This window comes from Macrosteles quadrilineatus, unplaced genomic scaffold, assembly GCF_028750875.1.
Source record: "Macrosteles quadrilineatus isolate MER2022 unplaced genomic scaffold, UCM_ALF_1.0 Scaffold_5__1_contigs__length_97177068, whole genome shotgun sequence".
Taxonomy (NCBI): Eukaryota; Metazoa; Arthropoda; class Insecta; order Hemiptera; family Cicadellidae; genus Macrosteles; species Macrosteles quadrilineatus.
The window spans coordinates 18337654-18362987 of NW_026542598.1; the positions used below are offsets into that span (position 1 = coordinate 18337654).

The 25334-nt window shown below is 35.4% G+C and overlaps 1 protein-coding gene across 11 annotated transcripts in view; it reads left to right on the forward strand.

Moving 5' to 3' along the window:
- Window positions 1-7670: 7670 nt before the first annotated feature.
- LOC128994676 (uncharacterized) overlaps window positions 7671-25334 on the forward strand; it is a 277042-nt gene continuing 259378 nt past the window's right edge. For all 11 annotated transcript variants that reach the window (XM_054419382.1, XM_054419383.1, XM_054419388.1 and 8 more), the window contains exon 1: window positions 7671-7787. The gene's annotated coding sequence lies outside the window, so the exon portion shown is untranslated. The remainder of the gene's footprint in view (window positions 7788-25334) is intronic.

Below are 25334 nucleotides of genomic sequence, written 5' to 3' on the forward strand. Positions count from 1 at the left end.
TTATAGTGTCTAAATCCGTTTACCATACTTACTTTCCGTGTCCGGAAATCAGACTTCGCTTTTCAAAAAATTAGCTACCGATATGGCTTTGTCATTCGCATGCAAAAGATAATCTAATGTGCAAGACTGGTCTAGGCGTGGACAGATCAGCAGATGGCCAGGATCCTGAACAGCACCACACGCGCACAAGATGTTTTCTTCGTCTGGTAAGAGACCCCATTTCTGCATGTTTGTCTTGCATTTTGGTACCTCGACCCTAATTCGATTTAGGGTCTTCCACACCGTGTAATGAAGGCCTCCACCAGGAGCCAGCTCCTCCCTGGCTGGTATGGGAGGGTTAGTCAACGTGGCCTCCCACCTTGCCACCCGTTTGCTTGAGAGTGATCCATCCAGGACTCGTGTCCGTGATAAAAAGCTCTTTCTGGACCGAAGCCGTCGCTCTGCAGGTTGGTGGCCGTGTAATGGGTGACGAGGGTCTGTCTCTTGCTTAGTCCTTTCTGCGTCGGCAGCGACATCACGTCGGATTGGTGGAGGGGCGATCCCTATGATAGGATAGAGTTTGTGTACTGGGATTGGTTTCAAACACCCAGTTACAATCCGAGCCATGTCATTGACTGCAATGTCAACCTTTTTTGCATGTGACGCTGCATTCCATACTGGTGCAGCGTACTCCGCAGCCGACACACTGGTTTATTACCATTACAATCCGAGCCATGTCATTGACTGCAATGTCAACCTTTTTTGCATGTGACGCTGCATTCCATACTGGTGCAGCGTACTCCGCAGCCGACACACTGGTTTATTACCATTACAATCCGAGCCATGTCATTGACTGCAATGTCAACCTTTTTTGCATGTGACGCTGCATTCCATACTGGTGCAGCGTACTCCGCAGCCGACACACTGGTTTATTACCATTACAATCCGAGCCATGTCATTGACTGCAATGTCAACCTTTTTTGCATGTGACGCTGCATTCCATACTGGTGCAGCGTACTCCGCAGCCGACACACTGGTTTATTACCATTATCAAACATGTTTTCTTTCCAAACAAATAGCAACATACACGATTTAGCGCCAGGACTGCGTTATGTCGGATGGATAACCAAGCAAACGACAATCAGCTTTAAACATCTAAATCATCCATGTGGCTGGTAAAACACCTTTCGCCACAATAAACTCGTCAATGTGAAGTTCAGCCGTGTGCTTCGTCGTTTAACTTGACACTACTACACTATGATACAACTGTAGGTAAACCTCATCATGACCATGACAAGACCGATGTTTGGTGGGTTACTTAACATCCTACTTAACAATAGTATTTTAGTGTTTAATATTAGTATTATACGTGTTTTTAGTATTATACGTGTTTAACAATAGTTAACATTGATAGCTTAATGTTCAGAGTAAAACAAATTGGTACTTACTTTGACATATAGAAACAGGATATTCTGAAAGGAAACAGAGCATTAATAAACTAAACCACATTGTAATAATTTTGAAATAGTTTCATCCATAAATGGTGTTGTTGGTTCATCGTAATGCTAATGTAATGTTTTAGAATTTGGTCGGTTATAACAGAAACATGTCTACAATATTTGTTTTTATTATGAAACACAGAAAACGAAAACAAAATAGGTGATCAGCTGGCTAAATTTGTTTACATAGCAAAAGACACATTTTTGAAGAGACTGAATTATCACGGTTTGTCTAATAGCTTTGACTATTAATACAACAACATAGTCAATGGTTTGACCAAGGCAACACTAAATAAATTTGTTTAGTTTATTTAATGTTGTTTTGGTTTGAAGTGGAAGGGAAAAAACATTTGCATTTGTTTTCCCTTCCATCATGGGTTTGACCTGAAGTAGACATTCTAGTATTCATAAACCCACCAATACCAGTGTCACCAACTTAAGAACGTATGTGTGAGCCAGTCACAGAATGCGCTAGTGTCTAAAACTCTATACCTTACCTATGTTGCTGACCAAGTTGATGGGTCATAACAGTTGCTATAGTCACTGTTTTTGATAAGTTGATGAAATGAGGTTAAGATATCGATTGGGCCTTAACAGTCACAATAAGACATCCCCATAGGAGCAAAAAAGTTCCTAAGCCTTCCTAGCTTGAAGTTAAACAGTTTTATAACTTCGTAAAATAGTTCGTGTATTCGACAGAATTTGGTAATTTGGATCAGTGCAATCTATCGGTGGCTCACATCAACTACGATATTTTGATTTAAACTTGGCCACAAATTAAACGTAGGGATGGGATGTCTAGGACTTTGTTTTGTAAAAGTGGACTTTGCATCCAATAGCTGGTATATGTGAAGCCTTTTTTATCTGTGTTGCATGTCTGTTTACGTCTGAGTAAGCTTAATTCGGACACTAAATAAATTCGAAGACTAAATATCTATCATGTTGTAGGACACATTTTAGGAATTCAACATGGTTCTTTAATAAAGCAATAGTTCGTAGATATTGTTAAAATACTTTTAAGTGGGTTACAAACTAGAAGCAATAATTTTATTAAAAAAACCTCAAATTGGTACATTAAAAACCGATATTAAAAAAGAACCAGTATGGATTGACGACCTTTAAACAAATGACTTTGCTAACCCGAATATTACACTAAAATTCGTAACGGATGAATTTTACGCTATGATCAGTCCCTTTTAAATATTGTTGCAAACATGTTTAATTTCGGACCAGTTACGTAATTTGTTTGGGCGTATGATTTATACCGTCCCTATTTAATATACGAGTATGAAAAGTATATTTGAAAATTTATTGTGTTCATGTCTTCTATACTTATACAAGTCAAATACCACTCACTCACTGATCACTATACCTAAAAAACTACTAGTCATAAACATTCAGGAATTAGTAAGGAGGTTCCAATCAACCCCTAGGTGTGCAATAAGAAGCGTTTTCAAGAAATTCCATCAGGGGCTCCGCCCCAGTTACCAAAGTTATCCATGTTATCCTTATGGAGAAAAATTTTATTTACATTTGAACACATGAATACTTTTAAATCTGCACTATTAATTAAGGGAACAGCTGGTTATATTTTATTACATAAAATAAAAATATTTACATTATTTTTGTGGCTTGAAGAAGAGTTTTAATGCATAACAGATTGTTGATAGTTAAATGAATTTAAATCAAGAAGTGTAGGTCCTACTCAGGTTGAACATTTAACTTTTTAATTTAAACTTTGGTGAGCGAAGCCACGACGCGTTTGCTAGTGATCCAAGAATGATGGGTACATCTTTATTATGTAAGTAATAGTAGGCTATGTTTAGTGAACATTGACTAATTGGATAATAGAACATTCTGTGGCTTACTCACCATTTTTTTTATAAAAAAGAAAGTAGTTGGGCCAGTCACAGAATGCTTTAGTGTCTAAAATATCTATCTCAAACCTTATTTTTCGCTAATGAGGTAGGCTAATTTTCGTGACATTAAAAGATGCTAAAGCTTAACTTAGTTACACCTGTTAAACATTCCAAACGTACGTCAAAATCAGTAATTTTCATCAGCACAATCTGTCGGTGGCTGGCTTCAACTACGTCCATTCTGATTTTAAAAACTGGCAACAACTCTAGATTGGGGATGGAATGTATAGCTCTACATTATGAATATGGTAGATGTGCTATACCGTCAATTATAGTAAACCAATTTTTTAAAGGTGCCCTCTCCCATTACAAATGCAAAGCACGAGTAGCCTATAACTGCCATAAGCATTTTATATTTAATTTAAACTCGTAATAACACGAATCTTTGGTCCGGTAAAAGAAGGGGAACAATATAGAATAAGAAATAATAAGGAGCTGTATGATCTAATCAAAGGATTATTCAAGATCCAGGAATCTTGTAGGTTATAGTTAGGGTGATTGATTTTAATGAGGCTAAAATGGCTCGGTCACGTAGTGAGATTGTGATTGAAAGAATGCTTCTAAAATTACTAGATGGTAAAATACATAAAACAAGAAAGAGAGATTGTCCAAGGAAAAAATGATTGCAGGATGTTGAAGAGGATTTGAGAATTTTGAGAATTGGGAATTGGAGACATGGAGCAAGAAACAGAGATGATTGGAGACAAATTGTGATGGAGGCCAAGGCTTATCGTGGGCTGTAGCGCCAGAGAGTAAGGTAAGGTAAGGCGATAATTAAATTTGCCTATATTTACAAAAAAAGTCTTGATAATATTTTTTATCTATAAAAGATTAGTTGCTTTCAATGGTTGTAGGAGGGACAATCTTTTAAACTTTGATAAAGACATGAGCCCAAAGTAAAATTTAGAAATTAATTTTCAATCCTAAGTTAAGTCAGAAACTTTTTAACATATCAAAACTAGTTGAGGCTATTATAGATTTTATAATGATAGTCCTGACCAAGAAAAAAGCTGATCCTGAGCTACAAGGATCTCACTTCTCATCTTTCACTCTATCAGCCGTGAGTTCATAGTTAATCATTGTGAGTTCTGATTTGTTGATTTTGGTTACGAGATGGTTTTAAATTAGTAGGCCTAGTTGAGTTTTTTTGTTTTTTTAGTCATATTTGTATATTGCACACCAAGGTGTCTCCACTTTGTAGTAAATCAATTGAATATAATTCGACACTAAATAAATACTGAGAGCAGTAGTTGTAAACCATCAAAATAATTTCAAAACATCGTAGTTTTCAGTTACTAACGGCAAACGTATCAGAATCCACCATTTCTCTAAAAATATACATTTTACGAGAATTGAGTAAATTATAACTGCATTACTGAATGCATAAGTGTTTCCCAACATAGATTGCATTTGCTATGCCTGGGTATTGCAAATAGCCAAGGATGAATAGATTGCGCAATAGCTCATTAAATCAAGTGGACGTCTGTCAGGAACTGTCAGCTGTGAATATTATGAATACCAGTTATTCAATATTCAGTGCAGCCATTGTAGAGCATAACCATAATGCAAACACACTTGGAAACAGGTCATGATTTTGTAATTGCTAATCATGTACTGTTTTTGGTACTCTATTATGCAATTTAAAGATTTGTTAGCACACTCATTTTGTGTTCACAACACTTTTCCCTCGATTTATACAAACCATTGTTTTGGTCGGGTTGCTTGTAAAAAATTTGTATTGAATTGAGTTTACATTAAGCGTGCTCGACATCAACACGAAGGTTGGGATGGTTGATAAATCTGGACTTTGTTTGTTATTTATTCATTAAATATTTAAATAGATCTGGTAGACTCTAAATATGAAAATCTATTAAAAATTTAACTAGGAGTTGACTAGGGAGTGATCCCCCCCACGATAACCAATTAGAGATTTTACTACAGTCATTCAATATTGCTTACGGTATCAATTATTTTATATTAACACACGTGAACCGGTGCTATGATGATTTTGAACACGGAAACTGTGAGTCGTTACAATTAATTAATAAGTGGTTGGGTTGTGTGTTTCGTTTTTGTATATACAGAAAGATCATTGAACAATATATTCCGTTAGCTGTTAGATAATTTGTTTATTACAATACATTTCGATCCTGTTTTTTTCCTAAAATCTGGCAAGACCACATAAAATACATTACTCAGGACTGTTTTACATTGTGGCCAAAGTCCTGTACCATTTCCCTGTAATCCAGACAGATACTCCCCACGTATTGCTATGAGTGACGTAAGGTTTAGCAGCAGAGTATATCCCTCATACGTGACGTACATTCTAAACCACACCATTACACTTCAGAGTCCTTACACCACTGTTGAACTGGAGTGTACTTTATATGGAATCTCTACGGTCTGTCTATGACCACATAAAATACATTTCTCAGGACTGTTTTACATTGTGGCCAAAGTCCTGTACCATTTCCCTGTAATCCAGACAGACTCCCCACGTATTGCTATGAGTGACGTAAGGTTTAGCAGCAGAGTATATCCCTCATACGTGACGTACATTCTAAACCACACCATTACACTTCAGAGTCCTTACACCACTGTTGAACTGGAGTGTACTTTATATGGAATCTCTACGGTCTGGCTATGACCACATAAAATACTTTTCTCAGGACTGTTTTACATTGTGGCCAAAGTCCTGTACCATTTCCCTGTAATCCAGACAGACTCCCCACGTATTGCTATGAGTGACGTAAGCTTTAGCAGCAGAGTATATCCCTCATACGTGACGTACATTCTAAACCACACCATTACACTTCAGAGTCCTTACACCACTGTTGAACTGGAGTGTACTTTATATGGAATCTCTACGGTCTGTCTATGACCACATAAAATACATTACTCAGGACTGTTTTACATTGTGGCCAAAGTCCTGTACCATTTCCCTGTAATCCAGACAGATACTCCCCACGTATTGCTATGAGTGAAGTAAGCTTTAGCAGCAGAGTATATCCCTCATACGTGACGTACATTCTAAACCACACCATTACACTTCAGAGTCCTTACACCACTGTTGAACTGGAGTGTACTTTATATGGAATCTCTACGGTCTGGCTATGACCACATAAAATACATTATTTAGGACTGTTTTACATTGTGACCAAAGCCCTGTACCATTTCCCTGTAATCCAGACAGATACTCCCCACGTATTGCTATGAGTGACGTAAGCTTTAGCAGCAGAGTATATCCCTCATACGTGACGTACATTCTAAACCACACCATTACACTTCAGAGTCCTTACACCACTGTTGAACTGGAGTGTACTTTATATGGAATCTCTACGGTCTGGCTATGACCACATAAAATACATTATTTAGGACTGTTTTACATTGTGACCAAAGCCCTGTACCATTTCCCTGTAATCCAGACAGATACTCCCCACGTATTGCTATGAGTGACGTAAGCTTTAGCAGCAGAGTATATCCCTCATACGTGACGTACATTCTAAACCACACCATTACACTTCAGAGTCCTTACACCACTGTTGAACTGGAGTGTACTTTATAGGGCATCTGTTGGAGGGCATCTGGCATCGATACTAAAAATATAAATTCAAAAATGTGTATCGTTTGTGAAAATATACATGAGTTACCTGTTATTTTGGCCTATTATGAGGCGTATTTTTAATGTTGCGTATTTGTTATGTTTTAATGCTTCCATAGGATACAATTGGTCTTTCCACATTATTCGATATATTTAAACGCTTACGTTAAAATCACTCTACGATTGAACCTGATGATGACCAGTAGGGCTGGTTAGGTTTCATACCTATATTTTCATTCATATTTACTGACCACTAAAAGTTAAATTTTCTGGGTAGCCAAATGTATACAGTTCTCACATTCAAATCAAAAGTTTCGCTGGTTTTATTATGATCAGGGACAATTATTGATCCAGAAGCCACTTGTCACTTGGCTTTTGATCAATGATGCTGTCTAACAAGTGGTCAAACATAGGATTTTAACAATGCCAAAGTTTGAACCACAAAACCACAAATATGACAATGAAGTAAACACACAAAATATCCTTAAGCAGTACCAACAGGCACATTTATGATAAAGAAAAATCTCCATACTCATCGGCCGATCCGATAACTTCCCCTAACATCCATTGGCTAGTTACAACAAAGTGAGAACAGGTAGGGGTAGCGACGCCTCCACCCACCCCACGACGCACTCCCCTCGTCCGTCGCGACGCTCAGTAGATGGTCGGCGCTCGACGTGTCGCGGCGCGGCACCATGTAGTGGCGTCCTAAGTGGCGATCGTTGAGTGAAGTGAGTGTTTGTGTTTGGAACTTCAAAACCACCAAGGCAGCTTCTCAGTGACATTTAGGTGAGCATTTATAAACATTTTCCGTGGAATAATTTAATTAGTGATTGATTAGACTTTCAAAAAAACTATAAAAGAAGAGTAAAATATCTAAAACTTGAGGGAAATGTCATAAACTAAAACTATTGTTTACATACTGACTTCAGTAAAGTTGCTAAGTTTTCAAATCACCGTTTGGTTAGGTTTGATTGAACGAAAATAATATTCATTTTGATGTAAACAGCAAAAATGAATAAGCAAATACTGTTGAGGAAATAAGTTTTTTACTACAATTCAAAACAATATCATAGCAAATTTGACAATTTTTACAATTAGTATTAGACTGATAAAGAAACATTCTTAAAATATTTACCTATGTAGTATCTTACCGACATCAGTAGTTGTGATTGAGATCTCGGTAGGTGATTTTGATTGTGATCTCAAAAGGTGTTTTCCCCACTCAGTGATTGTGATTGTGATATCGAAAGGTGTTTTACTCACTCAGTGATTGTGGTTGTGATTTCAAAAGGTGTTTTACTCACTCAGTGATTGTGATTGTGATCTCGAAAGGTGTTTTACTCACTCAGTGATTGTGATTGTGATCTCGAAAGGTGTTTTACTCACTCAGTGATTGTGATTTTGATCTCGAAATGTGTTTTACTCAATCAGTGATTCTGATTGTAATATCTAAAGGTGTTTTACTCACTCAGTGATTGTGGTTTTGATCTCGAAAGGTGTTTTACTCAATCAGTGATCGTGATTGTAATCTCTAAAGGTGTTTTACTCACTCAGTGATTGTGATTTTGATCTCGAAAGGTGCTTTACTCAATCAGTGATTGTGATTGTGATCTCGAAAGGCGTTTTACTCACTCAGTGATTGTGGTTGTGATTTCAAAAGGTGTGTTACTCACTCAGTGATTGTGATTGTGATCTCGAAATGTGAAGGTGTTTTATTTACCTTTACATGTGAAGAACTTAGCTGCCAGTGATTGTAATTGAGATCTCGAAAAGTGTTTTATTCCCTTGGCGGTCGTGATTGTGATCTCGGTAAGCGTTTTTCATACTAAGTGATCGTGATTATATCAGGAGTCTCAGATATTGAGATTGTTATCCCGAAAGGTTTTTTGAGCTGTTAGTGATTGTGATTGTGATCTCGGGAGGTGTTTTACGCCTTGCAGGAGGCAGCGTACCGAGGGCCTCGTGATAGCTATAAATACATCCACTGCCTGTAGCGCCAACTCTAAACCTCGGCTTCTATTAAAATATTCAACGCTCCGGCCAACTTAAGTACAAAGTTAGCGGGTCGGCCTTCTGCGAACTAACACATATTGATGCGTTTTTTACTTTTTAATTTTTGTAGTAAAAATCCAATTAATTTCAATAGTTTTTAACTGTAAATTTGAGGTCTTTAAATAATTATTATCTTACTTTTGGATTTAAAGTTTATATAGGACTACAGATAAGATTCGTACCAAACTTAATACATCCAAATTTATCATAGGCTATAGTATTTATAAGTAACTACTAGCTGTTTGGACTGCTCTTCGCTCATAGATATAATATAACTGAACCACACTAGTCTTTTTTCGACTAACTTTTAATGCCTTTTTTGTAGCTTCAAGAAAATACATAATGTACCATAAAATGCTAATTTATATCATCGGGATGGTCATCGGATGTTAAATTTCAACTTCCAAACCCAATTGGTAGGCCTATAGATTTATTAAGGAAATGTCGGAATAAAATATGCAACAGTAAAGGGGACATGACCCGTAAGTTATAATCAATGAACTAAAACATGATCAGAATTATGTAAAAAAAGTATTTGTAAAAGTTTAAGTTTACCATTTCAAATTTACAGAACACTTATTTCAAATCAACATTTGGCTAACTACAACATTTGGCTAGGCACAAATCCTTTTAGTCTCCATCCATTCTAGCAGATCAAGTTTTGAAATGTAGCTTCACCGTCACACCCTTAATTACTAGAACAACAGTTCCATAAATTTCGATTGATTCTATTTGCAACGAAAATCCGTTTGATCCCAGTTATTTCTTTATTCTACGTTAAACACTGAAATAGTTCACAAAAACAAGAAGAAATTTATGTTAATTCTAAAATAATATACACTTATATATATATATATATATATATATATATTTTACATATTTTTAAGTAACTACAATACTTTTCTTAATTCTTAGTTCATTTTAATAGTTTTAGTAAAACGTTCACTTGCTAAACTATTGTATTTCACTGTAAAAGTTAAACCTAGCTCCAATAAAAAGCGAATTAATTCAATAAAATATGATTTGGGTATAAAATATGTTCACATTTTACAGTACTACGTTTTAAATATATGTTAATTATAAGTTATACATTTTAAGGGACACAGGGGGGAAACAGTGGATTGACATATTTCATGAAACAATAAAATAAATAAATGTAAGTTTTTATTCCAAATTTACTGTTTAAACTAAATAATATAACAGTAGCAATCTTTTACTCCAGTAACATATCTTTATTTACTTAATGATAATTTAACTTTTAAACTTTTGTCATAAGCAATCATGACTAATTTCCTATCACGAAACAATATCTATTACAAGAAGAAATATTCAATATTTCTATATCGTTATTTTAAGTAGCCAATTTCACTGTGATTAAAACTTAAGCTCTCCCGTAATAGGCCATTTACCGCTGAAAACAATCAATCCACAAGCAGCATTCAAGCGTTCGTGATGAGCATTTGTTGAATATGAATTAATTATGAAAACAACAATTTGTAGCGGTTGAGTTGAAGTAATTAAGTCGCAACCACAATTTTTCTCGGTGGATATAAAAAAAAAAAAAAACTATACTATTTGAAAACTCCCAGAAATAAAAGAGGACAAGGTCAGAAATATATATAACAAATTGCTAGTTCAAAATACACAAATTTATTCCAGAAAGAGGTATTTATCTGCACTACTATTCCGTGCTAAGAAACATTCGCATTTTTATATGTCTGAGTTTTTTTCACACCATGGGCATTAATTACGTATTTCAGACGTTCAATGCCTGGTCTTTTTCTTTATAAGATTGTGTCAGTGCTGTATCTTTTAACTTGAGTTTGTTTGTGTACACTTTTCATTATTTAGTCCGAATCTTGCTACTATTTAAAGTTGAAATTACGTTAGTCATAATCATTAATTGATAGCCCAAAGCTGAATGGCACCTGGTTCTCGAAGCCAGCCCCTTTCAACCTCGATTGCCTAGACAATTAAAAAGGGTAACGTAATTTTCATCACTTTATTCTACCCAATCGTCGAAGATTGTCACTCTTGTATCAATCAGCTGATATTTCCTAAGGGTTTATCGTCTTTTCTGAACGATATATTGTCACCAGGTGTGCTGTTCACGTTAGCGCTTATCACCAGCTTATCACCATACTTTGTCTTATCAATAACCACTTACTCCTCTTCGAGAATGTATGATCATTAACCAAGATGGATGTCGTAAACGTACCCTCTGTATCAACGTTAAACGCTATTTAGGAGTTTATGAATTATAAAAGGTTTTTTTTTAACGTTAGTCTGTTTGAAAAGGCAACATTGATCTGATTTTACCTAAATTGCTTTTTCATTCTTTATCTAGATTACAATTTCTGATCGTATAAGCACATAAAAATCCCCTTAATTAGTAATTTTCGCCACCCTTATATTCCCAATATTAATGAAATAGTGGTAAGAACGTATAATATAACCAAAGTATGCTAAATATTAATTTCAGCCTCCACGAGGACAGTTCATGAAACCCTCATCAATACGAAATAATTGTGATTTTAAGTTTGGCAATGAATGGAAATTGTGATAAAATAAAATAAACACGAAGAAAAGTAGTGTTGTTTCCGGTCAATTTGGTATCCCCTTGCTAAAAAATATCCCCTTGTAAAAATCAGCAAGCTACCGCAAACTGAAAAAGAAAACTGAGTAATACTGAGGTGCATTCTTAGCAGCTGTATGCCATTTGGTAGACTACTATCTATGACTATTGAATGAGGGTTCAATAGTAAATGCTACTATACTGTTAAATAGTGGTTCGAATTAATCAACGTCCGTACTAATAGGAACCATGTAAAAGAGGTCTTATTGTATTATGCAATGGTAATGCCAATAGAGTATTACAATGATGTATTATATAGCATTTACTCAAAACCATGTTCGGAAGAATATTGGAGTGTTTGAGAAGTGGTTGATAGGCAATAACCACAAGGCTTTGAAGCTGCTAAATTGCATACTAAAATACATCTACCGGGCTTGTAGAGTATTCAGCTCCCTAATACCAATATACGTTCATGGAATTTAGCTATAGTGGGTCAAATCATCAGACTTAATCGAACTTCGTAATCTTAAATCTCACGACAGTGTATTAAAAGTGAATGTGTGTATCAAATCCATGGAATGGTTTGAACAAAAACTTTTCGCATTGGATAGATTTAGAAAATTTATTCCATTCCCATGTTGAAGTCGTAGGAAGTTTTAGTATCAAAATTAACGTAATTTAACTAAGCCTTAGACTGAATGCACTGTTGTTAAATTCTGTGTTCCATTATACGCTTTTAACAAAGCTAAACTAAAAGATTAATTTAGCATAAATATTTGTATTTAAATAATTATAAAATACTGAGGGAAAAATGTCATTAACTCGCTCTGTCTATTAAACTGGGATCTTTTTTAGTTGAAAATTGGATTGGATACTATTTTATAAAAAAAATAGGATGTCTACCCTTTTATCTTAAATACAATGGTTAAATAAAATAAAATGTAGTTTATCCAAAAAAACAAAACAAAAAGCATAGGGCCTGCTTCTAGAGAAACAATCAGTGCAAATTTGTAAAACGCACAAAATAAAAATGAACTGAAAATAAGTTTTCACTAACTTAAACAATGCAAAGGTTCAAAGAAAGCAATTTTGTACCTAATCAGCCGACAGGAAATAAGCCTGCATAGTGGTTGAGAACCAGTGCGTATCAGTGGGATACTGAAATGGTTGTAGGTATAAAACAATGAAATAAAACCTTCTCCATTGTAACAAATAAGATAGTAGCATTACTATTTATGTAAATAAACAAATATTGACAAGGGCACAACAGCATGTGTGTAATTTTAAAACAAATTAATGAAAAATAGTAAGGAAATGTTAAGTTATTAAAAGTAGGGAAACGTGTAGCTAAGTTTTTTTAAAAGCCAGGGTTTTTTTCTGAAATCAGGCCTCAGTGATGCTTAAAAATATCTACCAATCAACTAGCTTGAAAATTCAACTAGTGAATCGGGTTTTTCAAGGGAATGAGTCAATCAGATTCAATAAGTTTTTTGACGAACATCTTGCAATTTTTTTGGTTTATATCGGTAGCCTTGAATGCCCGTCGTGGTTATAGATTATGTTGTAAAAAACTTAAAAACCATCAGCTGTTGTCACCACAGGTTTAAATTGCCGACCTGTTTTTGCGGGGGGAGAGATGATGCATACTTATGTTACGGTTTGTGGTGTTTGTTAAGATTAAAGTAAAAGCAACAATTTCTTCTTAGATTTTATCAAATAACCTTACCAATATGAACAATATCTATGTGCTGTATTCAATAAGCTTAAGTAAACCGAGGGAGTTTTATTACACCATTGTCAAGTTGAAAATAAAACTTTCAGCATAAATCCAAACAGGATAGTCCATTCATGCGAGTAAAAATAGAAAACGGGAGTCCCCCTCCAGATGGTTATTTTTGCGGCATGAAATATATTTGGCTTTCTCTTTTCTTATTAATAGTGAGACATTTGAAAATGTTTCTGCTGGTTTGACGTACCTTGCCTCCTCAGACCTTCCTATTCGTGTAGTATAGTTTGCAGTGCTCAACCAACCTAACGCTCCATCTCCTCCCCGTTAAATTCCCTGTTTAGATGATTGCGATTTCACCTCATTCCTTATATTTTAACGTAAAAAAGATCAGAATTTTCCGTAGCGTATTGAATTTTAAAATTGCAAATTTGATATTTTCGCTCCTAAAAGGTATTGTAATGCTTGAGGCTCTAAAACTTTTAGGCCATGAACTGTGAGGCCAGATGAGGCTATGAGGCTGTGCGACTTTGAGGTGTAATGATTGCCAATTGATTGACTGCAAATTGCCTCATTGAACTGTGAGGCTATGTAATGCGTTATTATGAGACGTTGATGTCATGAAGCCATGAGGATTGCTATGAAAATTGTCTCATTGTCAAGGGTTAGCTCTGTTCGACTATGTTTTGCTGTTTCATTGGTGGTGACAATGAGGCAATCGATTTTTGGTTCTATGAGACTATGTGATGCTGTGGTTATCTGTGAAGCGCCGAGGCTATGAATTGTGAGACTGGTGGTGACAATTGCCTCATTGTCGAGGGTTGATTCTATGAGACTATGTGATGCTGTGGTTATCTGTGAGGCGGAGAGGCTATGAATTGTGAGACTGGTGGTGACAATTGCCTCATTGTCGAGGGTTGATTCTATGAGACTATGTGATGCTGTGGTTATCTGTGAGGCGCCGAGGCTATGAATTGTGAGACTGGTAGTGACAATTGCCTCATTGTCGATGGTTGGTTATATGAGACTATGTGCTGCTGTGGTTATCTGTGAGGCGCCGAGGCTATGAAGATGTGAGACTGGTGGTGACAATTGCCTCATTGTCGACGGTTGGCTCCGTTGCTGATCTAATCTAAGCGATTGTCGCCGGTTGGCGCGATTTTCCGATTGGGCATCATCGGTCCACTGCGCCACAAATAAACCCGCTTTGGTCTCAAACTTGGCCGACCGCTATTGTTCTGCTTGCGTCACTTTTATACTGAAAAAAATTGAGTTACAACGATTATCTTTTTAGGAACACAAAAACACAGCGACGATTGTGTGTCATAATAGAGTAATCCTGTTTGAGAAATTTACGGATTTACGAGTTTTCATGTATTTTACATGTATTTTTTTTGTCTCAGGATGTTTTCTGGTTTGTGATATATACTAGGCTGTATTGCATTCCACCCTATATTACTTGTTAAAAAAAACTTTAATCTTTGTCAAAAGTCAAACAATATATATTTAAGATCAGCTTAATATAGCTTAGACCAGATAAAAAATGACATGTCTACAAAAGAATTTATCCTCCACTCCATTTTGTGATTATCTTAGTGGTATGGTTTTTTTTGTTTGGTTATGCACCTAGATATTATCTGATGCTTTTTACCAAAGAATATGATGTCAGGGAAGGATTTTGCTTTAGAAGGATTAACTTCTCATAGTCTTATCTTAGCTATTATTATGTTTTATCACTTACGTAAAACTAAAAGAATCTGTAAATAATTGTATCAATTGATCCATGATTTCCCAACACAATATGTTGAAAATATGTAATTTAGGTTTAATCTGAATGCTAGAAAATACCGAGTAAAGAAGTCTCTCAGCGCTGCGAATGCAGAATAAATGCGGCTGAACTAAACACATAAATATGAGAACCACGGCCGGTTGTTTTGAAGGAAATCTATTTGGCAAGGGCTGTTTTATTTGGACAATGGTATCAATTTATAGCCCTTGCTGCTAGTATAAATTGAGTTTTAAAGTAAAATTCATTTGTGCATCCTTATCTTTATGATTTTAACAACATTTATATTTTTACATAAGTCTCGAAGGCGATTATATAACAATACTGAACTATTTTGAATCGTATACAATTGTACAAAAAACTCAGTAACGTTTATTTAGTTTAAGAAACACGTGATCAAAATCGTAGTAATTATAGTCACCAAATCAAGGATAAATGGGTGTATGTTGCGTTTATAAATTGTATGTTTAAATTCATAAACATATTGAGATTTTTAGGTTGATAGTAAATACGTTAACATTTAAACAGGTAATTTTCGATTGAATACTTAAATATGTCTTCAATATTTATTATAAATACAAGGTTTGCTCAGTAAAATAGAAAATAAAGTAGCACTGTAGAAAAAAAGACTTGTGTACTCAATAGTGCACGTTTGATTTTGCAAATAAAAAAAAAATTGTTATCGTATCTTTACATCATCAAGCTAATTCGTTGATAGTGAGAGTAAAATTATTCATTATTAAAGTGCTTCAGTAAAGCCAAGAAGTTTTGCAGCCGTAGTGAATCTAATATTTAAATGCTGCTCCGGTGATATTGAACGAGATGGAATGCTTACCGGCAATCTACATATATAAATGCCAATACCTCTGCGTTAGGCTGAGTAATATGTCTACTAACAGCTTATTGATGGAGGCTTAGAGCTAACATACACACTTCTGCCTTTATAGCACATAAGATGTTGGTTTACCTATAATAAAATCATAATTAACGATAGTATGCCAGCTTTGGACTATGAGTTTCTTGTGGTAAATACTTTTTCCTTTAGTTAAAACTTGGTGTATGTTTAAAATTTTCGTTTTGAGGTCCCTTCACTTACACATACTCAAGCTATCGTGCTATTCATAGATACAGTATATGAATGGTACGATATCTCAAGTAAATTGATCTGATTTCGGGGAAATTTAGTAAGGAAAAAAGTCTAACAACACTTAAAACTGAGCTTAAAAATGTGTTTTTAGTCTCATTAGAAAGGGATTTTTTATTTTATACTTTGTAACACGTACAATCCTGATCAAGAAATTATTCGGTAGTAACGTGTAAACGTCCATTAATTCCAACGAGTTCACAAACAAGTAAATGGATTATGGGATAATAAATTGTTGTAGTTTTCTTGTTTATGGTTTATTTAGTTCTAAACGATTAACATTTCACTAAAAGTACACTTTACTGCCTACCCTCTAGCAGCAAAACTAGCGTTTTTCGAATAAGCAATAAATATGACCTTTTTAAGGAGATATTTTTGTGAAAAATTAATCTAGCAAATAGAAATTCACTTAGTCTGCAGGTTTGCTGTGGGCGGGGGATTTAGTTTTTATTTCAATTTTTATTTTTATTTGACTGTCCTTACCCTTTTTAGCGGTTGTTTAACCCGGCTTTGTCTAGTGTGTGTACTAATCTTTTAATCTCAAATTCAATAATTACGTTCTTGGGAGCGAGCTGGTCTAAACAGCGCGGGGCTTCGGTCCCTGAGATCAGGGTTCGAATTCCGCCAATCACCAATGGAATTGTCAGGACAAGGCCTAGTCTGAAGTAATAAGTAAACGGGTTCGAACTAGATCCGAGCGTCCTAGGATGTAAAGATAGGACATAAAGATCAAGTTGTAGTATCCTTCCCAAGAAGATACAGAGTCCTTCCGAATTCCAAAACGTCGTGAAGATTTAATTTGGCAACCAGATATAAAAAATATCTGCAATAATTCTTTAAAAACGGATATAACGTCCTAAAACCAGATTTCTAACACAAATAACAACCATATACATAATACATAAACGGGGAAACGACGTTGGAGGTATAAGTAAGTTGTTATTAACGTACTAGTTGCGGTGTCTTTATCTCTAGCTTGAAAGAAGCGGACTGATATTTACGTTTGTTATTTTGAACTGTAAACAATTTTCATATTATACAGTATAGATAATGTAATCATGCCGAATGAAAACAATAAATTAAAATGTCATTTTCATTATTATTTTTTGTCGAGAAAAAAGTGAAATACATGTCTAAAATATTTTTGAGATACATTGTAAAACATGGGCACGTCATTCGATCCAAAGTGAGTAGGATGAGATTTTGTAGAATATTTTGTTTATATTATTAGGTCTCTAGAGGAAACCTGTAGAAACATATTTCATTTTCAGCCAGGATGGAAAATTTGCCTTGACGTGGGATATAAAATAACGCTCAAACAAGATTTATAAAGGCACAAAGGGAATATTATTATTGCAAATATATGTCAAACGTAAAAAATTCTAAGTAATTAATTCCTCAATTGAGTACGTTATTTTATTTCGTCCATACCTCATAAACGTAGCATACCGTTCAACCGGTAACAGCAAACCGATATTAGTTAAATAGCGCTATTTAAAACTAATAGGACTGTTTGTCATGTTTGTATGTACTTTAAATTGTAAAAATCAATAGACGAATAAATTATAATATTTAATTTGATTTATAATATATAAAAAACAAAAAGAAGCAATAAAGATAAGTTTAATTTAACTAGACGAGTAAAAGAAAGATCAACCTTCCAATGCATATTTAATAACACGTAACCCCATCGATCTCTAAGTAGTAATAATAGAGATCGATGCGTAACCTTTAAAATAAAATTATGCTTCATTTTCAATTCGAAATTTGGTCAAAACTAAAATCAATATTAACACGTTCATTCATGTGAAATTTTTATTAAATGATATTTTACGATGTTAAGAATCATCAGAAAGGTCTATAGTATATTTTGCTAATATTTTGTTAATGTTATTGCAGTTTTATTCATTTTATTCAACTCCAATAATAAAACAAAAACTTTGAAGTTTTTTGGGAAAAGACAGATAATGGGTAGACACTTTTATTTGAACTGTTCTGTTGCTGTATTAATATCCAGAATTCTTGGAGGTTTGTCATAAATGTGTGACGTGCACCAGTCTTCATTGTAAATCATAAATCACACCTAAAAGCTATTACTTTACATTCTCGAAAAAATATAAGAATGTCGTCACTATATCTGATGGGACTATGATACAGACTTACTAGATTTATAACATTACAAAAATTGAAAAAGGAGTGAAATCTTTATAAATGTCTGGCATTTATTGGACGTAAAAAATGGTGGGAGACACATTGGTTGGTTCCCAGGGGTTGAGACATGTGTCTGTAGCTAACAGGACCACATCGAGGTCAGATAATGGTGTCTAATGTATTACACACATAGACCCATGTATCTAGTGAACTTGAACTGACGTAACAGCAACTAAATATTATTAGTACATTATTTGGAGAAATATGCTTAAACCATGTAATAGAATGCTTCTAACGATTGTAACGACTGGATACATTTGCAAACGAGGGATTTTGGGGGTAAATATTGGACAACCCATCAAATATAAAAACAAAACAAAACATAGATGAACGGAATTCTGATTAATATATTAGGTGCATACTGTATCTTAAATTGAATGTGGTAATATCAAATGAAATTCATGGTAGTTTGAGAACAACTTTGAGTTCGGTTGGACACCACAGGTGCTCGTTGAAAATTTAGCCACCATCTAATATTCATCTTACTCATCTTCATCTGGAAATGCATTAAAGACGGGTGTTGTTTTCTAAGTACGAAACATATGTTGCCTTCCTTCCATGGAATAAAAATATAGTGGGGAATGAGCATCAGCGGCCGAATAATAATAATCATAAAAAGAAACACTATAAAGAAGAGCAACTTCTCTTGCACCAATTGACAATAGTGGGAATTAACTTGTTTCGATGCTGACGGTATATTGATGAGCAGTTACAGCTGCATAAATACACCATGAGTGTTGATGAAGCATATCGCAGTACAGTATGTTGATCAGAGGCGTGTGGTAAACTACCACTATTCCACCCTCCCACCCAGCCTGCACCCCACAAACTCTCACCAAAACATACCGTTACATTACTTGCTTAACCTGCCATTCGTGTTCAGATATTTGAATGGAATTAGGATTTACGAAGATAAAATTGTGTGTTGAAGAATTTTAGGATACAAATTATTGCAAGGTGTATTGCTTTATGACCATGCGTAGCTAGACATTCCATTCTCATGGTAAAGTCTTGGCCACTTTTGGGGTGAAAGTCACTGTATTTGGATAGAGCAAGTACACTGATGTAAGTTACTTATTCATTTTTAATACCTAAACTTTTTGACCAAAAAAACGGTGAGAACTTTATTTTTTAACCACTTCATATTTATACAATAGCAACTTTCCCAGTTAAAAAACAAAACATACAAACTGAGACAAATGATAGCATTTTAGACTGAACCACATAATGCTAGTAACCTATCAATTATTTGGCTACAGCTGGTATATAGTGTCTAATTTGTTCTAGAAAATGCTATGCTACAATGGATGACTTGAATAGCTTTTTTACTGGTTGAGATAAGATTTCTATCAAAGATCATTCACTAAAACAAGTCCAATGATGAGAATACCCTGTAGCTTGGTTCAATTTATAGCGATAACTATCTTTTCACTAAAGAGCTAAGGATACTTTCTTACCATGCAAACATGTTTGCCAATAACAGTATATTTCACTACTAGTCCTGACCTGGGATTTACTTGACGAGTATATATCGATCCATCTCATCACGATCAAATAACCACCCAAAGCTTTTTGGTTGCACAGCAAAAAAACTAGTGTGGGATAGGAAACATAATATTTAAGACAAGTAAATTATAAATTTTAATGGATCGGAAATTCGGAGAAAGAAGTTCAGCTGAGCAAAAGTGAGGTATTTTCGTATTCAGAGTGATAAAAGGACGGTCAAATGATTGAAGAATGAGATGCACTTTAGTCACAAACAATTGTTGATCAACTGCACAAAATTGAATACATCAATTCTGTTATCTATTATAGTCAATATTATTCTTCATTATTTTTAGTTAAAAATCATTTTCTTCAAATTTTAGAATACAGAAGACTTAGAGGCTGTTTAAAACACTGTTGTAAACACGTATGCAACCTTTCTACAGAATTATCTGTTGAGTACGAAATGTTTGCAACATATTATAAATTCACCACTCTAAGAAGGTTCCATCAAGTTAAACGTCATTATACGGGAGCCGAGGACTTTAATGGCTCTGTTAGGGTGGATATGCCGTTAGCAGAGTTATGGCCAAGCTAACACAGGATATTGGCTTGTACACTTGCAGATTACACGCCTCAACACTGCTGTGTCGCCACTTAACTCTTTATTGAACCATCTTGCTGTAACAGAAATATTAATTTGATAAATTAAAAAACATAATAAATATAGGATAGTTTATTATTTACGTTTAGTTCCATGTACCACGTCGTGTTATAAGACGTTGGGAAGAAAGCGTATTTTTCCAAAGTTTCTTTTTAAATATCTTTTTACAAATTTAAACTACGATTCAAGGTATTAAAAAGTCTTCTATTAAATATAGTACTATTTAACAGTGTATTGGTATTTATTGTGTATGTAATTTATGCATTTTATAGACTAGTGTACCTGTTGCTCAAATTTCGAGTAATTTGCGAAGTATTACAGGCGTTATTCTGAACTACATTACATATTCCTATTTCTTCAACTTGGTGGAGTTCTATAAATTTCCTATGTTTCCGTAGTTTGAAAATCGGCTCTTTTTAACGATTGTTCATGAAATGCAGCACAGAGTTAGTTCAAATTTTCTTTTAGTATACAGTATTAAATTGTCCGGGTTTTCTCTTGCTTTTTCCTTGAAATATTTATGCCATCCCAAATTCAAATAGATTTTGCCTATTGGGTCTGATAATGATTGGAGTGTCCAATCGAAGTCGATCCCCACTTACCATCTTTTATATGTTTTTACTGTCTTGTAAGTAAACAGTATGAGTGTTTAACTTCGTGAACCAGCATGATCGGACTATGGGAACAGTTTATGTGGGGTTTAATGGGGTAAAAATGGGCTTTTCTCATTTTTCACTCTGAAAACATAAAATTTTGCAATTTCTTTCCAAACCATTTCGTAGAGCTAAAAAAAATTATAATTTAGTATATTGAAGCATTGTTGTATGCCTAACGGTCACGGAAAATATCCCAAAATAGTGTAAATTTAAAATTACCAAGTTATTCTTATAAAGAATAAAAATACACTGATGTAGCTTGCTTGTCTATAGACATATTTTAATGAAATTTTTAAATTTTGTATACTTCATACTAAGCTATCAATATTTTAAAAAACCCCATATTTTCTTCCCTGTAGCAGCAAACCTAAGTACTCATTAATATTAATGATATTTAAATAAAAAATAAATCTGACAATTTTAAGGGAATTATTTAGTGGAATTCCAGCCAGGTAGATTGAAATTCGCATAGTCTCCAGGTTTGCTGCAGCGGGGGTATTTTACCATTGTTTTAAACCGTTGCAATCGACTAATATGCACTATACAGTGCCACATAAAGGTTAATTTCCCGAAATTTGGGGTTTATTCTTTCTAACCATATTATATGTTTGGATACTAGTGCATACTTACAAATTTGTTGGTTGAAATAAGTTATTATCCTAGCTAAGAATTTATCTTAGCTAAGGACTAGTTTGATCCTCCTTATAATGATAAATTAGGGCTACACTAAATTAGACACCATTTAGTCTAAAAATTATGTTTAAATTTGTTATCATGTTTTCTGTATGATTATTGCTATATGAATATATAAAATGGTTTATGATTATACTGGTGGCAGTTACATGAACCGAAGGTTCAGTCATCCCTTTGGCCCATCTTCAAAGGATTTTGGTGAAACCCTATTATTATTTTATTCTGAGAATGACAGCAACATTGTTAATTTATAAGCCCTAGAAATATATGAGTTAGAAGAAATCCATTCTAGTAAAGAGTTTGAAAATGTTGTTATTAGCTAAGTTCAGATACAAGCTAGATTCAGATACAGGTTTTTACAATAAGCGTTTGTATGGTTGAAGAAGAATATCATCGAAATATTACCTTTACATTGTCTTTGATAACCTTAAACTTTGATACGCTAATATTAAATTGGGGAAAATATAAACTACACGAGTTATGAATAAAAAAAGATAAAATTATTATTTTAGACAAATTCTTTTTTAAAACAAGAGAATGGGTCAAAATATTTCACATACTAAGGTATTATCTTCATTTACCAAATTGTGTAGTCTTATTGTAGTTAATGGTTCTAATAACTCACATATATTTTTAATAATCATCGTAAAATCTACCAAAGAGAACCTGTAGCCGAAAACGATTCCGCGCGACCGTGGAAGTAGGAAACTGAAATATGCAAGTGACGCAAAGAGATGGACTACTTTATAAATAAGAAGACTGATACTCGATGGCAGCTCGCCAAGTGATGCTTGTTTTGGATGGTAACGGAGACGCCCACAGTAACAGCGTAGACTTGGTGACGTCACCGGGCCACATCATTGAGAGAGACACTTCACAGATCGTTAATGTAGCTGGATAAAATATATGTGTTTGGTTATAATGGGGACAGAAACTCCTAGAGTAACAGCGTAGACTTGGTGACGTCACCGGGCCACATCATTGAGAGAGTCACTTCACAGATCGTTAAGCTGGAGTTTATGCTGGAGCTGGAGAGAATATATGTGTATGGTTATAATGGGGACAGAAATTCCCACGAGAGAGATACTTTACAGATCGTTATGTAGCTGGAGAGAATATATGTGTATGGTTATAGTGGGGACAGAAACTCCCACAGTAACAGCGTAGACTTGGTGACGTCACCTGGACCACATCATGGAGAGAGACACTTCACAGATCGTTAATGTAGCTGGAGAAAATATATGTTTATGGCTATAGTAGAGAAGAAACTCCCAAAGTAACAGCGTAGACTTGATTACGTCACCGGGCCACATCAATGAGAGAGACACTTCACAGATCGTTAGTGTAGCTGGAGAAAATATATGTTTATGGCTATAGTAGAGAAGAAACTCCCAAAGTAACAGCGTAGACTTGGTTACGTCACCGGGCCACATCATTGAGAGAGACACTTCACAGATCGTTAACGTAGCTGGAGAAAATATATGTGTATGGTTATAGTAGAGAAGAAACTCCCACAGTAACAGAGTAGACTTGGTGACGTCACCGGGCCACATAATTGAGAGAGACACTTCACAGATCGTTAATGGAGCTAGAGAGAATATATGTGTATGGTTATAATGGGGACAGAAACTCCCACAGTAACAGCGTAGACTTGGTGACGTCACCGGGCCACATCATTGAGAGAGACACTTCACAGATCGTTAATGAAGCTGGAGAGAATATATGTGTGTGGTTATAATGGGGACAGAAACTCCCACAGTAACAGCGTAGACTTGGTGACGTCACCGGGCCACATCATTGAGAGGTACACTTCACAGATCGTTAATGTATCTGGATAAAATATATGTGTATGGTTATAATGGGGACAGAAACACCCACAGTAAAAGCGTAGACTTGGTGACGTCACCGGGCCACATCATTGAGAGAGACACTTCACAGATCGTTAATAAAGCTGGATAAAATATATGTGTTTGGTTATAATGGGGACAGGAACTCCCACAGTAACAGCGTAGACTTGGTGACGTCACCGGGCCACATCATTGAGAGAGAGAGAGACACTTCACAGATCGTTAATATAACTGGAGAAAATATATGTGTATGGTTATAATGGGGACAAAAACTCCGACAGTAACAGTACTTGGTAACGTCACCGGGTTACATCATTGAGTGAGACACTTCACAGATCGTTAATGTAGCTGGATAAAATATATGTGTATGGTTGTAGTAGAGAAGAAACTCCCACAGTAACAGCGTAGACTTAGTGACGTCACCTAGACCACATCATTGAGATAGACACTTCACAGATCGTTAATGTAGCTGGATAAAATATATGGGTATGGTTATAGTAGAGAAGAAACTCCTACAGTAACAGCGGGGACTTAGTGACGTCACCGGGCCACATCATTGAGAGAGAGAGAGAGAGAGACACTTCACAGATCGTTAATGTAGCTGGATAAAATATATGTGTATGGTTAAAGTAGAGAAGATACTCCCACAGTATCAGCGTAGACCTGGTGACGTCACCGAGCCACGTCATTGGGTGAGACACTTCACAGATCGTTAATGTAGCTGGAGAAAATATATGTGTATGGTTATAATGGGGACAGAAACTCCCACAGTAACAGCGTGGACTTGGTGACGTCACCTGGACCAGATCATTGAGAGAGACACTTTACAGATCGTTAATGTAGCTGGAGAAATAATATGTGTATGGTTATAATGGGGACAGAAATTACCACAGTAACAGCGTAGACTTGGTAACGTCCCCGGGCCACATCATTGAGAGAGACACGTCACAGAGAGAATATATATGTATGGTTATAATAGGGACAGAAACTCCCACAGTAACAGCGTAGACTTGGTGACGTCACCGTGCCCCACATCATTGAGAGAGACACGCCACAGAGAGAATATATGTGTATGGTTATAATAGGGACAGAAACTCCCACAGTAACAGCGTAGACTTGGTGACGTCACCGGGCCACATCATTGAGAGACTCGCCACAGAGAGAATATATCTGTTTGGTTATAATAGGGACAAAAACTCCTAGAGTAACAGCGTGGACTTGGTGACGTCACCGGGCCACATCATTGAGAGAGACTCGCCACAGAGAGAATATATCTGTTTGGTTATAATAGGGACAAAAACTCCTAGAGTAACAGCGTGGACTTGGTGACGTCACCGGGCCACATCATTGAGAGACTCGCCACAGAGAGAATATATCTGTTTGGTTATAATAGGGACAGAAACTCCTAGAGTAACAGCGTGGACTTGGTGACGTCACCGGGCCACATCATTGAGAGACTCGCCACAGAGAGAATATATCTGTTTGGTTATAATA